Genomic DNA, 13,598 nt, shown 5'->3' with positions numbered 1-13,598 from the left:
AGAGACTGTCTTTTTCCTTTTTTTTTTTTAAGATTTTATTTATTTATTTGAGAGAGAGAGAGAGAGAATGAGAGAGAGAGAGCACGAGAGGGAAGAGGGTCAGAGGGAGAAGCAGACTCCCCGCTGAGCAGGGAGCCCGATGCGGGACTCGATCCCGGGACCCCAGGATCATGACCTGAGCCGAAGGCAGTCGCTTAACCAACTGAGCCACCCAGGTGCCCGAGACTGTCTTTTTCCCATTGGACATTCTTTCCTGCTTTGTCAAAGATGAGTTGACCATAGAGTTGAGGGTCCATTTCTGGGCTCTCGATCCTGTTCCATTGATCTATGTGTCTGTTTTTGTGCCAGTACCATACTGTCTTGATGATGACAGCTTTGTAATAGAGCTGGAAATCCAGAATTGTGATGCCGCCAGCTTTGCTTTTCTTTTTCAAGATTCCTCTGTCTATTCGGGGTCTCTTCTGGTTCCATACAAATTTTAGGATTATTTGTTCCATTTCCTGGAAAAAAGTGGATGGTATTTTGATGGGGATTGCATTGAATGTGTACATTGCTCTAGGCAGCATTGACATCTTCACAATGTTTGTTCTTCCAGTCCATGAGCATGGAACGTTTTTCCATTTCTTTGTGTCTTCTTCAATTTCTTTCATGAGTATTTTATAGTGTTCTGAGTACAGATCCTTTGCCTCTTTGGTTAAGTTTATTCCTAGGTATCTTATGGTTTTGGGTGCAATTGTAAATGGGATCGACTCCTTGATTTGTCTTTCTTCTGTCTTGTTGTTGGTGTATAGGAATGCCACTGATTTCTGTGCATTGATTTTATATCCTGCCACTTTACTGAATTCCTGTATGAGTTCTAGCAGTTTTGGGGTGGAGTCTTTTGGGTTTTCCACATACAGTATCATATCATCTGCAAAGAGTGAGAGTTAGACTTCCTCTTTGTTGATTTGGATGCCTTTGATTTTTTTTTTTGTCTGATTGCTGTGGCTAGGACTTCTAGTACTATGTTGAATAGCAGTGGTGAGAGTGGACATCCCTGCGCGTTCCTGACCTTAGGGGAAAAGCTGTCGGCTTTTCCTCATTGAGAATGATATTCGCTATAGGTTTTTCATGGATGGCTTTTATGATGTTGAGGTATGTACCCTCTATCCCTATACTCGGAAGAGTTTTGATCAAGAAAGGATGCTGTACTTTGTCAAATGCTTTTCCTGCATCTATTGAGAGGATCATATGATTCTTATTCTTTCTTTTATTAATCTATTGTATCACATTGATTGATTTGCGGATGTTGAACCATCCTTGCAGCCCAGGGATAAATCCCACTTGGTCATGGTGAATAATCCTTTTAATGTACTGTTGGATCCTATTGGCTAGTATTTTGGTGAGAATTTTTGCATCCATGTTCATCAAGGATATTGGTCTGTAATTCTCCTTTTTGATGGGGTCTTTGTATGGTTTTGGGATTAAGGTAATGGTGGCCTCATAAAATGAGTTTGGAAGTTTTCCTTCCACTTCTATTTTTTGGAACAGTTTCACAATAGGTATTAATTCTTCTTTAAATGTTTGGTAGAATTCCCCTGGGAAGCCATCTGGCCCTGGGCTTTTGTTTCTTGGGAGATTTTTGATGACTGCTTCAATTTCCTTAGTGGCTATAGGTCTGTTCAGGTTTTCTATTTCTTCCTGGTTCAGTTTTGGTAGTTGATACATCTCTAGGAATTCACCCATTTCTTCCAGGTTATCTAATTTGCTGGCATAGAGTTGCTCCTAATATGTTCTTATAATTGTTTGTATTTCTTTGGTGTTGGTTGTGATCTCTCCTCTTTCATTCATGATTTTGTTGTTTTGGGTCATTTCTCTTTTCTTTTTGATAAGTCTGGCCAGCGGTTTATTGATCTTGTTAATTCTTTCAAAGAACCAGCTCCTAGTTTCGTTGATCTGTTCTACTGTTCTTTTGGTTTCTATTTCATTGATTTCTGCTCTGATCTTTATTATTTCTCTTCTCCTGCTGGGCTTAGGCTTTATTTGCTGTTCTTTCTCCAGCTCCTTTAGGTGTAGGGTTAGGTTGTGTATTTGAGACCTTTCTTGTTTCTTGAGAAAGTCTTGTATTGCTATATACTTTCCCCTCAGGACTGCCTTTGCTGTATCCCAAAGATTTTGAACAGTTGTGTTTTCATTTTCATTGGTTTCCATGAATTTTTTTCATTCTTCTTTAATTTCCTGGTTGACCCATTCATTCTTTAGTAGGATGCTCTTTAGCCTCCATGTATTTGAGTTCTTTCCGACTTTCCTCTTGTGATTGAGTTCTAGTTTCAAAGCCTTGTGGTCTGAAAATATGCAGGGAATAATGCCAATCTTTTGGTACCGGTTGAGACCTGATTTGTGACCTAGGATGTGATCAATTCTGGAGAATGTTCCATGGGCACTAGAGAAGAATGTGTATTCCGTTGCTTTGGGATGGAATGTTCTGAATATGTCTGTGAAGTCCATTTGGTCCAGTGTGTCATTTAAAGTCTTTATTTCCTTGTTGATCTTTTGCTTTGATGATCTGTCCATTTCAGTCAGGGGGGTGTTAAAGTCCCCCACTATTATTGTATTGTTGTCAATGTGTTTCTTTGCCTTTGTTATTAATTGCCTTATATAATTGGCTGCTCCCACATTAGGGGCATAGATATTTACAATTGTTAGATCTTCTTGTTGGATAGACCCTTTAAGTAGGATATAGTGTCCTTCCTCATCTCTTATTACAGTCTTTGTTTTAAAATCTAGTTTGTCTGATATAAGGATTGCCACCCCAGCTTTCTTTTGGTGTCCATTAGCATGGTAAATGGTTTTCCACCCCCTCACTTTCAATCTGGGGGTGTCTTTGGGTCTAAAATGAGTCTCTTGCAGACAGCATATTGATGGGTTTTGTTTTTTAATCCAATCTGATAGCCTGGGTCTTTTGATTGGGGCATTGAGCCCATTTACATTCAGGGTAACTATTGAAAGGTATGAATTTAGTGCCATTGTATTGCCTGTAAGGTGACTGTTACTGTATATTGTCTCTGTTCCTTTCTGATCTATGCTGCTTTTAGGCTCTCTTTGCTTAGAGGACCCCTTTCAAAATTTCTTGTAGGGCTGGTTTTGTGTTTGCAAATTCCTTTAGTTTTTGTTTGTCCTGGAAGCTTTTTATCTCTCCTTCTATTTTCAATGACATCCTAGCTGGATATAGTATTCTTGGCTGCATATTTTTCTCGTTTAGTGCTCTGAAGATATCATGCCAGTCCTTTCTGGCCTGCCAGGTCTCTTTGGATAGGTGTGTTGCCAGTCTAATGTTTCTACCATTGTAGGTTACATATCTCTTCTCCTGAGTGGCTTTCAGGATTTTCTCTTTGTCTCTGAGACTCGTAAGTTTTACTATTAGATTTCGGGATGTTGACCTATTTTTATTGATTTTGAGAGAGGTTCTCTGTGCCTCCTGGATTTTGATGCCTGTTTCCTTCCTCACATTATGGAAGTTCTCTGCTATTATTTGCTCCAATATACCTTCTGACTCTCTCTCTCTTCTTCTTCTGGGATCCCAATTATTCTAATGTTGTTTCATCTTATCGTATCTCATATCTCTCGAATTCTGCCCTCGTGATCCTGTAGTTGTTTATCTCTCTTTTTCTCAGCCTCTTTATTTTCTATCATTTGGTCTTCTATATCACTGATTCTCTCTTCTGCCTCATTTATCCTAGCAGTTAGTGCCCCCATTTTTGATTGCACCTCATCAATAGCCTTTTTGATTTCGACTTGTTTAGATTTTAGTTCTTTTATTTCTCCAGAAAGGGTTTCTCTAATAACTTCCATGCTTTTTTCAAGCCCAGCTAGTATCTTTAAAGTCATGATTCTGAACTCTAGGTCCGACATCGTACTAATGTCAATATTGAGTAGGTCGCTGGCTGACGGTACTACCTCTTGTTCTTTTTGCTGAGGTGATTTTTTTTGTCTTGTCATTTTGTCCAGAGGAGAATAGATGAATGAGAGAACAAAATTCTAACAGGTTAAAAACGTCCCCAGCAAATATACTGTATACAAATCAGAAAAAACCTGAAACCAGGGGAAAAGAAAGGGAAAGAAAGAAAAAAAAGAAAGAGAAAAGAAAGAAAAAAAACAAAAAGAAAAAGATAAATACAAAAACAGAACAATATGAAAGAAACCGAATATGATCAAATATGATCAGGCTAGTGCATAGATCAGTGCCACACACTAGATTTGGGGCATATTTTGGTCTGTTAGAAAAAAGTGCCTTCTAAAATTTTAAAGGAAGAAAGACTTATATATGTACAAAATAAGGGTTGATACAATGAAGGGATGGAAGATGAGTGTAAAGATGAAAATTATAAAAGATTTTATAAAAGGAATTGATACGATAAGAAGTTGTTTGAAAAAAGAAAGAAGATTTAAAAAAAAGAAAAAAGAAAAAAAAGGGAGAGAATGTGATTAGGCAGGAGAAAAGAACAAAGCCATACACTAGTGATTTAGGGTATATTTTGATCTGTTAGAAGAAACTGTATCTCAAAATTTTAAAGAGAGAACAACTTATATATATATGCCAAAAATAAGGGTAACTACTATGAAGGGATAAAAATCTGACTCTAAAAATGAAAAAAAAAAATTTATAAAAGGGATTGATAAGATGTTGGTTGAAAAAGGGAAAAAGAAACGTTCAAAAAAAAGTTAAAAAAATTAACTTTAGGGTGGGGGGATGGGTTAGCCTGGTGATGGGTATTGAGGAGGGCACGTTCTGCATGGAGCACTGGGTGTTATGAACAAACAATGAATCATGGAACACTGCATCAAAAACTAATGATGTAATATATGGTGATTAACATAACAATAAAAAAATTTAAAAAAAAATTAACTTTGAAAAACTAATGAATCATGGTAAAAAAAAGCCATGAATTCTATGTGCAGTATTCCCCTAGCGCTGGAGTTCTCCCGTTCTCCTTGATTGGTAAACTTGGTCTTGGCTTGCTGGCTGTTCATGCTGATCTTCTGGGGAGGGGCCTGTTGCTGTGGTTCCCAAATGTCTTTGCCGGAGGCGGAATTGCCCCGCCCTTGTCGGTCCGGGCTAAGCAAGCTGCTCGGGTTTGCTTTCAGGAGCTTTTGTTCCCTGCAAGCTCTGGTACAGCTTTGGAGGACCAGGGTGAAAATGGTGGCCTCCCAATCTCCACTCGGAGGAGCTGAGAACTCGGGGTCCTGCTCCTCAGTGCGCCCCCAGAGAAAAGCAGTCACTCCCGTCTCCGCAGTCTCCGGCCACACTCCGCGCTCACCCGGCCTGTGACTGAGCGTTTCTATCTCTGGCACCCGACCCCGTGTGGAGTCTCCAAACCCAGCAGATCCCTGCGGTGCGTTCCCGCGCCGCTCCTCCCAGGGGGAGGAAGGGGAGTCTCCCCGGATCTGCCACTTGTTGGGTCCCTGCTGGAGGAGCAGTGGCCCGACTGGGCCGCGGATCACAGTTTATGGCAACTCTGAGCTGAGAGCCCGCGCCTCGGCTCCGTCTCTGCAGCTGGCTTCCCCGCTCCAATACCTGGGAGCTCTGCTGCACTCAGGCACCCCCGGTCCTTCTGTGACCCCAGGGATCCTGAGACCACACTGTCCCGCGAGGGTTCCACCCCCCACTTAGCCACTGGTGCGACGTCCCTCAGCGGAGCTGGCTTCTGAAAGGTCCGATTTTGGGGTCCGCGGCTCTATCACTTGCCAGAAGTGGCCGACGGAGGCCCCCTCCCCCACCGTCCATCCTCCCGAATATCACCTCGGATTCACTTCTCCGCACGTCCTACCTTCCAGTAAGTGGTCGCTTCTCTGTTCAGAGAGTTGTTGCTACTCTCTTCTTTCTCCTATTGAGTTCGTAGGTGTTCAGAATGGTTTGATCCCTATTAAGCTGAATTCCTGAGATTAGACGAAATCCAGGTCTCCTACTCCTCCGCCATCTTGCTCCTATCCCCCATTCTTCAGAGCTTTTGACAATACTTTCCTTGTGGGGCCACACCTTCTAGAATGCTAAGTGCCATCAGCCATTACCCTTATTTCATGCCTGGTGACTTCTTGAGCTTTGAAGATCCAAAAAACTGTGTAAGATGATGAAGTAGAATGAGGAAACAATGCTCTCACTGTCTCAAAAAGCAGTACTTTCCCAGACGGGAAGGCTGTTAAACTTTTTTTTACAGACCTTGGGTTTTTGGGCCAGGGGACAGTTAGTGGGGATAGGGTCAGATGGCTTTTAATCCTCTCTTAATTGTGTTTCTACAAAGAGGCACGAGGTAAGAACACAGTTTTTCTCCAATTTCTGCCAGATTCTGGCCATGGATAGATCTCTTTCCTTCTCCTTAGCTGGAGTTGTTGTGAGACTTGTTGTTTTCAGGGTCTTCATGGGAATTTTCATGAGAAATCAGGAGAAGCAGTATTAGGTGGACAGCTTGCCAAATGCTATTCTTAAACAAAAAACGTAAACTAAAATCTTCTTTACAGAAGCAATTTCTGCTTAAATCAACAAACAGGAAGGCATTTTAGGTACTCAACAAAACTTTGAAAAAGCTCAAAATAGTCTATAAGTATGACAGATCATTCTTAGAATCAAGCAATTAGCCTATGCCCATAAGATTTGGATGAAATAAGTTTAGGCTAATGTAACTCTGTCTAATAAAGAATTATAGCACATGAATTAATGCATAGGAAAATCCCTTGTCATCTAGCTTAAAGAAAGGAAATTGACCTAGATAGCCTTAAAACTCTCTTCAGACTGACAGAACTTTAGACAGGTTTCTTCCAGACTATAGGCCTCTGACCTCTCTTCCTACAGCATCTATTTTAGAATACCTGGAATTGTAAATTCTTCCTCTGACCTTTTGCCCAGCTCCTAGGCAGTCTTAACAAGGAATGCCTTTCTCAAGGACCTGAGAGTCATCCCTTTGAAATGTAATCACCAAGAAAGATAGTGTCCCTGTCTCCTAGTCCCTGTGGGAAAATAGAAGCCTAACTTCAATTGCCAATTAGCAAACACAAATGGCCTAATCACATTGACTGCCTCCCCACAACTTCCTCCAGTAATTTACTACTAGCTCACCTCAGAACTGAAAACTCTCCTACCTTTTATTTCAACAGGGTTGAGCTCAATCTCTCTCTCCTATTGCAATAGTCTTGAATAAAGTCTTCCTTGCCTGTTTAACTTTGGTATGACTTTTCTTTGACATTGTTTCTACATTTGTCTTTCAATAGAAATTATGGAGAATGTGTTTTTAGGTAAATGTGAACTTACTTGTTTCTCAGTTTTTAATTGAGTAGTTACTGAAATTTATCATTTCAATTAATGTTCCAAACTACTGTGGAGTTTAAAAAACTCTTTTTAAGACTAAAACAATGGAATTTGATGAAAAGAAAGTCCATGTAATGTAAGTAAAAACTAATGAGATAACATTTAAAAGATATTTTAATCTATGAATATGAAGTTTTCCCATTTCCCTTTTTCTTCTCTTCCTTCCTATCTTTCTTCCTTCTTCCCTTTTTATAGGTCTTTCCTCTCAGGTAATTACTGTAGCTTAAAGGACACCATCTGTTTTCCAATCTGTTCTAATTATCATTTATAAAAGTAAAAAAAATCAGTGAACTTTGGGAAATTTCACACAATTCATAGCATTTACACTAAACACAATTTCTTTTAAATTTATAAAATGTCTTATCACATTTAAGATAAAATATATGTCTTAACCTGTTTTACTTGCTTCATACTTTATTCAGAGTCAAAGAGGAAGAGGGTGATCTTTAAATATTTGGGAGCCCAGAGGCCTCCCAGACTGTCTTGATTCTGCCAGTCTGTACAGTGATTTATTTTGAGCTAATTCTAATAAATCCTCTCTCTCTCTCTCTTTCTTTCCCTCCCTCCTTCTCTTGTTTGGCCTCCTTTCTTGTTGTTATTATAGTTTTTTATGTTATTGTGGGCTAACTCATATTGTGGAGGACATTACTATCATTGCTAATGGCCCTGCTGCCTTATCCAAAGACAAGTAGTAGTGATTTTAAAACTCAAATGTACATAAGAATTACAGTAAGTACTTGTTGTAAGTGCATATATCTGGACCCACTCTAAGTAATTCTGATTGGAGTACTATCTGGTAGGATTCAGAATTTGCATTTGAAAAAAAGCACTTGATTTAGGTAGAAGAATTGACTATGGGGAAACATCAAGATGGAGTAAAACACATGTATCAGAGAAAATTAGAAGAGTGAAAATCATGATTGTGGGGGAGACTAGGTGAATAGAGGATATATGTATGTTTATTAAATAAGAAAAGTAAATGAGAAAGAGGCACATTCCTGATCCTGGCCCTGTGGACCTTCTGTATGACTTCATTTTCAAATTCTGCTGGCTGTATTTATCTCACATCAGAAGGGAGCTGTACTTCAACCATGCTGTTCTTTTAAAATAAAATCTATTAAAGTTGAGATTATCTAATAAATTAATTACCTATAAATACAATGATTCCCCCTTTCCTTCTTTGTCAGACATATATTTACACTTTCTTCTGGTCATATGTTGCTGATATCCCAGGATTTTCATTCTGTTTAACCCTAAGAAGACTGTTAAACAGATGATTTCACCAAATTTGTCCTCAATCCCCTTTATAGAATGCTAGTTGTTACTCTATAATACTCCAAATAAAGTAATAGATGCATGCATTTCTTTTAGTTCTTTTAAGTGAGGCAGAGTCAGTCGGGAGAGCTAAATGATAAACGTATCAATAATGTGGCATCATGTAATATATATTATTGACTGGTCCTACATCAAAAGAATAAAAGAAAATAATCATGAGTAGAAATAGGAAAATTTTTCTTTTTTTTTTTAAGCTATCTCTATGCCCAATGTAGGTTCAAACTCATGACCCCAAGATCAAGAGTCACATGCTCTACCTATGGACTGAGCCAGCCAGGCACCCCAGGAAATTTTTTTAAACAGCTTTTTATGGTTAAGAAATACAAATATCATATGATTTCATCCTTTTGTGGAATTTAAGAAACAAAACAAACAAGCAAAGGGGAAAAAAGAGAGGGGAAGAAACCATGAAACAGACTCTTAACTATAGGAACAAACTGATGGTTTCCAGAGGAAAGAAGTGGGGCATGGGAAATAGGTGATGGGGATTAAGGAGGGCACTGGTGATGTATGGACTTGTTGAATCACCTGAAACTAATACAACACTGTATATTAGCTAACCACAATTAAAATTAAACTTTAAAAAAAAAGAAAAGGGGTGCTAAAATTCAAATTCAGGTAATTTGTTATTAGCAATCACTCTTATAATCATAAAACCCACTTACTTTTCAAGAAGATGCTGGTATTTGCCTTTTTGCCTATTTTGAAGTCCCTGATGTCTGAATCCCAACATACATTTTCTAAGTCATCTTTACTCTTTCTTACAATAAAATTCCTTTTCCTCACTTGTAAAATGCAATACTCATCTCACAGAATCTTATAAGGATTAAATGTGGTAATCACATGCTTAACTTATAGTAAATGTTCTATAAGTATTAGTTCTTCTGTTCCTCCTCTTTCTTCTTCCTCCCATTGTTTTGTTCTTTTTCTGCTTCTTCTATACTTACACTTATTATTATATTTTCATGTTAAACTGAAAAACTCTTTAGCTCTTTAATTTTCTTTACCCAAATCCATATAGTCCATTGTACCATTTTTGTGACATGTCCTATGTTCTCCTTTGTTTTTATACTTCTGTACATTTCTTAGAATTAAACTTTACGTATTTTATAATAACTTGTAATCCCTTACAAAAGAATACTTTGCCTTAGATATTGTAGCACAATGCCATTCATTGAATAGATTTATATTGTGTCTACTGGAAAATAGGTGCCATTTTAACTTATGGATTTTGAGGATCCATTGGAATTTTAAATGTTGGATGTTTTAAATCAAATCCAGTGTTATTATTTTTCACTTCACTGATTAAAGTTGCAGAGAGAAACAATAGAAGTTCAGATATGATTTCTGAAACAAGTTGATATAATATAAAAAGTCAAGATGAAATTCCATAAAGATAAATATGAGGTAATTAAGTTAAGAAGATAAAACATTTTGTATAAATACAAATAAGCCATGCTTAGCTTCATGCAAAGACCTAAGAAAAAGTTGTAGGCACCCTGGTTTACAAATTAATTATGTCATTTACATAGTTTCAAAAGAAACAAAGATACCAGGCTAAGTAAATTGTAATGAAATATGTGGATACTTTTTTACCTGGTCTTCCCAGTATGGAAATGGGAATGATGATTAATGACCTCCATTAAATTGAAAAAGTCCAGGTAATTTTCTTAATCAAAATTTAAAGAACTATTTTACCATAGCAACATATTTGATAATTAGTTGGAGTGTTTAGATTCATATTATTTAATAACCGCATACACTTTATTAAATGTTAAGTGCCAGTATAAAAATTACAAATAGTGTAAAAATATATAGATAACTACTGTGTGGTCTTTGTGTAAAGTATAGTTCTTTGTCCTTCTGGTTTCTATTCTCTTCCTCTTTGATCTTCCTTTCTTCCAAGCTGTTGTGTACTTCACCCAAGTTCCCATTCCTTGCTTAGTCAAAGTGTATTGCTTATTATATTGTATTACAGCTAATGTGCCAAATGCTTTCAAATCACAGTCTGTTTTCTGTAAATTTTGTTTAGTTTTAATGTATAGACAGTGGGCTATATTTATATGCTTAGTTTCTATTTCTTCAGCTTAAATGTACAGAAATACTAGAAAAATAACTAATATTTATAGAGTGCTTTGTAGTTAGAAAGCACTTTCACAGGTGTTGTTTCTTTGATATTTAGAACTATCCCATTTCTCTTTTCTTAAAAAAATAACTCTGAATCTCTAGGAGTATTTGATTTGCTTAAGGTCGTATAGCTAGTAAATGGCAGAGAAAGGAGTCAAATTGCATCTCCACAATCTGCAAAATCTCTGCCAAATGACTTTCATAGGTGAAATACCAGGAGTTTATAGACCTCCTTGCTTTTGGCAGAAAAAAAAGACTCTCTCTCACTAAATCTTAAAACGAAATTCTTTCCTATTGCTCAGAATACATAATCGAGGTTTCTTTTATTTTTTGCTTAAGATTGCCCAACTCCAGAAACAGAGTCCTCCAAGTCGTACCCAACTCTACGATGGAGGATGCATTACTATGTCTAGTATGGGACTGGATTTAAGCAATAAGGTTGGCAGTCTGGGCAATGCAGTCTCACACAACAGCTAGATTTTAGTTGGACTCTTCAGGGAATAAGCCCTTACCCTCAACATCTACAAGAATGATCCAAGCAATTCAATCAGCACCTATGATTGGTGTGGCAGACCAATCATCTAGGCCATTGGCAAAAGCCCAGAAGCCAGAAAAATTGTAACAGGATTCAACAGGTACAGTATTGGCCAGAGCTATTACAACATCCTTGAGTTCTGCCCCCTGAGTTAAGATCGCCTCTCCATTTTTAGTTCAGCATAGCTGGTGCTGATGCTGAATAGTTCAGTTTGGGACATGATCAAATTTTAACTTAGTCAAAACATCAGTGATCCAGACCCAAGAATTTAGGAGAACCTTAGTGAATTGAAAACCCTACCAAGCCAGTTTTGCTTTCAAAGGCATTGGGTGGGTTGGAGATAAGTTTCCCCCTAAATTATAGCTGCCATTTTTTCATATAAAGCTGCAATGTTGCTGGGGCCTAACCTGTTGCATTCTTGATTATACATTTTCCATTGAACAAGAGGGGCTTGTTGGCCCTTTCTACCTTGTTTGTTTAGTGTGAGCTGACCTACCTGAAAATGGGAATATCAAGGTAGAGAGTCACACACCTTCATGGTACAGGTACCCAGTTTCTATAAAAGCTCCAATGACAAGCCAACAGCTACTTTAGAAAAAGGGTTTTCCTGGTCAATAAGTCTGGGAGGGCATGACTGCAAAACCCCAAAAGATGCCATGGTGTGAAGGCTACTTTTCACTGTCAGAGGCTCCCATGGCAAACTCATCAGCACTAACATATGTAGCTCAAATGGGACATCAGGGTTGTGTGGCTTTAAAGCACTAGTATTGCTTATTGGTTCAGAGGCTTTTTCCAATTAGCGGATTCCTGCTGACACTTATAAGCATTCACACTACCAGCATGTAAAATATCCATACGGTTAATCATCAATTCAGTAGTAGAAGCCATAACAACAACACACTGAATTGGCTCAATGGATCCCACCCACAAGGTCACTTAGTTTTCCTTCCCCACTATGAGCACTGCCTAAAACCCATATGTTACACTTGGGTACCCCTTCTTTCCATGGGACCAAGTATCATGGTGACTTCAGGGACTCTATCCAACAGAGCCATACATTTTGTGATTCTCCTCTCCCCAAAGTTCCCCAACACCTTCCTGGAGGCCAGAAGAACTGCACCCCACTCCTAAAAAGCTTTCTCCTTAAAGCAGCTGAGGTTGGCATAGAGGGAGAGCAGGGGTGGGTGGGGAGAGGGAAAGAAGGGCTGCACGCGAATAAGCAAGGTGCATTTCTGGCTTCAAGAGGTGCTGCACTTGATCACAAAAACTTATCTACGTTTGTTTCACAAGAATTTATCTATATATTGGTGGTCAGTTTCTCATTCTGCAGTGGGTCATCTCTGTCAACACTGTAACCATTTGGAGCAGCAGCAGACTCAATTCTAACCAATGCCTAATCAATTGTTTCCCATGAGATATTTGTTTTTGTTTTTCTCAGGAAATGCTTCCTCAGAGGATCAAAGCTCCCTTATAGCATCCAGGAGCCACTACAAAAACAAAACAAAGCAAAACGAACAAGTTAGCAAAATCTTCAGCTCTTTTTCTGTGATCTTCAAGTGGGTCTAAGATTGGCATAAAAGACGGTTAAGAGGGGCTGAGCTCTAAGACAGCCCAGTTATTGCCATTCTTCCTTAATGTGCATTATCTGCCCTTCCCCTTTTTGCTGAAATGAAGTAGCCAAACTTTTAAGGATTCACCTGGTTTCTGCCCATACCTCCTGTGAATTCTCCTTCTTTCATGCTGGTATAGGTAGGTACCCATCTCAAGAACTGTGGTCTGAAACAAAGTAGAAATCTGTCCTCCTAGGACTAAGTTTAGCACTAGTTGTTACAATGGGTGGACCTGAGACTGCTCACCATATTGGTAAGTCCCTCCTCCAGCCTTCCTCTCCCTCCCTCCCCATCTGCCCCCACCTAAAGGAGAAAGGAGCCACTGCTGCACACTGTTCAGACAGCTGTCTGTGAACCTATTTTCCAGTGGCCAGCATGCAACTGTGCCCAATTTCTTTTTGATAAGAGACAATAAAGTTGAGAACCATTTATTTTCTGGTTGACCAAACAGTTTGATTGGCATGTTCATTATCAATTATCACAGGTTTCCCTTAAATTCTGTCAACCTGCATGGCTCTCATTCTTACTCTGCCAGAAATCCTTGTCTCTCTGTCTGTATCCTGCTTCATTGCTGAAACATCTTTCAAGAACTGTGAAAGGGTTGAGATTTTACCCAACTTGCAAGGTAGTAAAGTTAGCCTGCCATGAAACA

Source organism: Callorhinus ursinus, unplaced genomic scaffold (assembly GCF_003265705.2).
Source record: "Callorhinus ursinus isolate GAN/ISIS: 27379988/994484 unplaced genomic scaffold, GSC_fseal_2.0 scaffold5, whole genome shotgun sequence".
NCBI classification, from domain to species: Eukaryota; Metazoa; Chordata; class Mammalia; order Carnivora; family Otariidae; genus Callorhinus; species Callorhinus ursinus.
The sequence above is the reverse complement of the archived record's forward strand: the minus strand, read 5'-3'. Positions refer to the sequence as shown.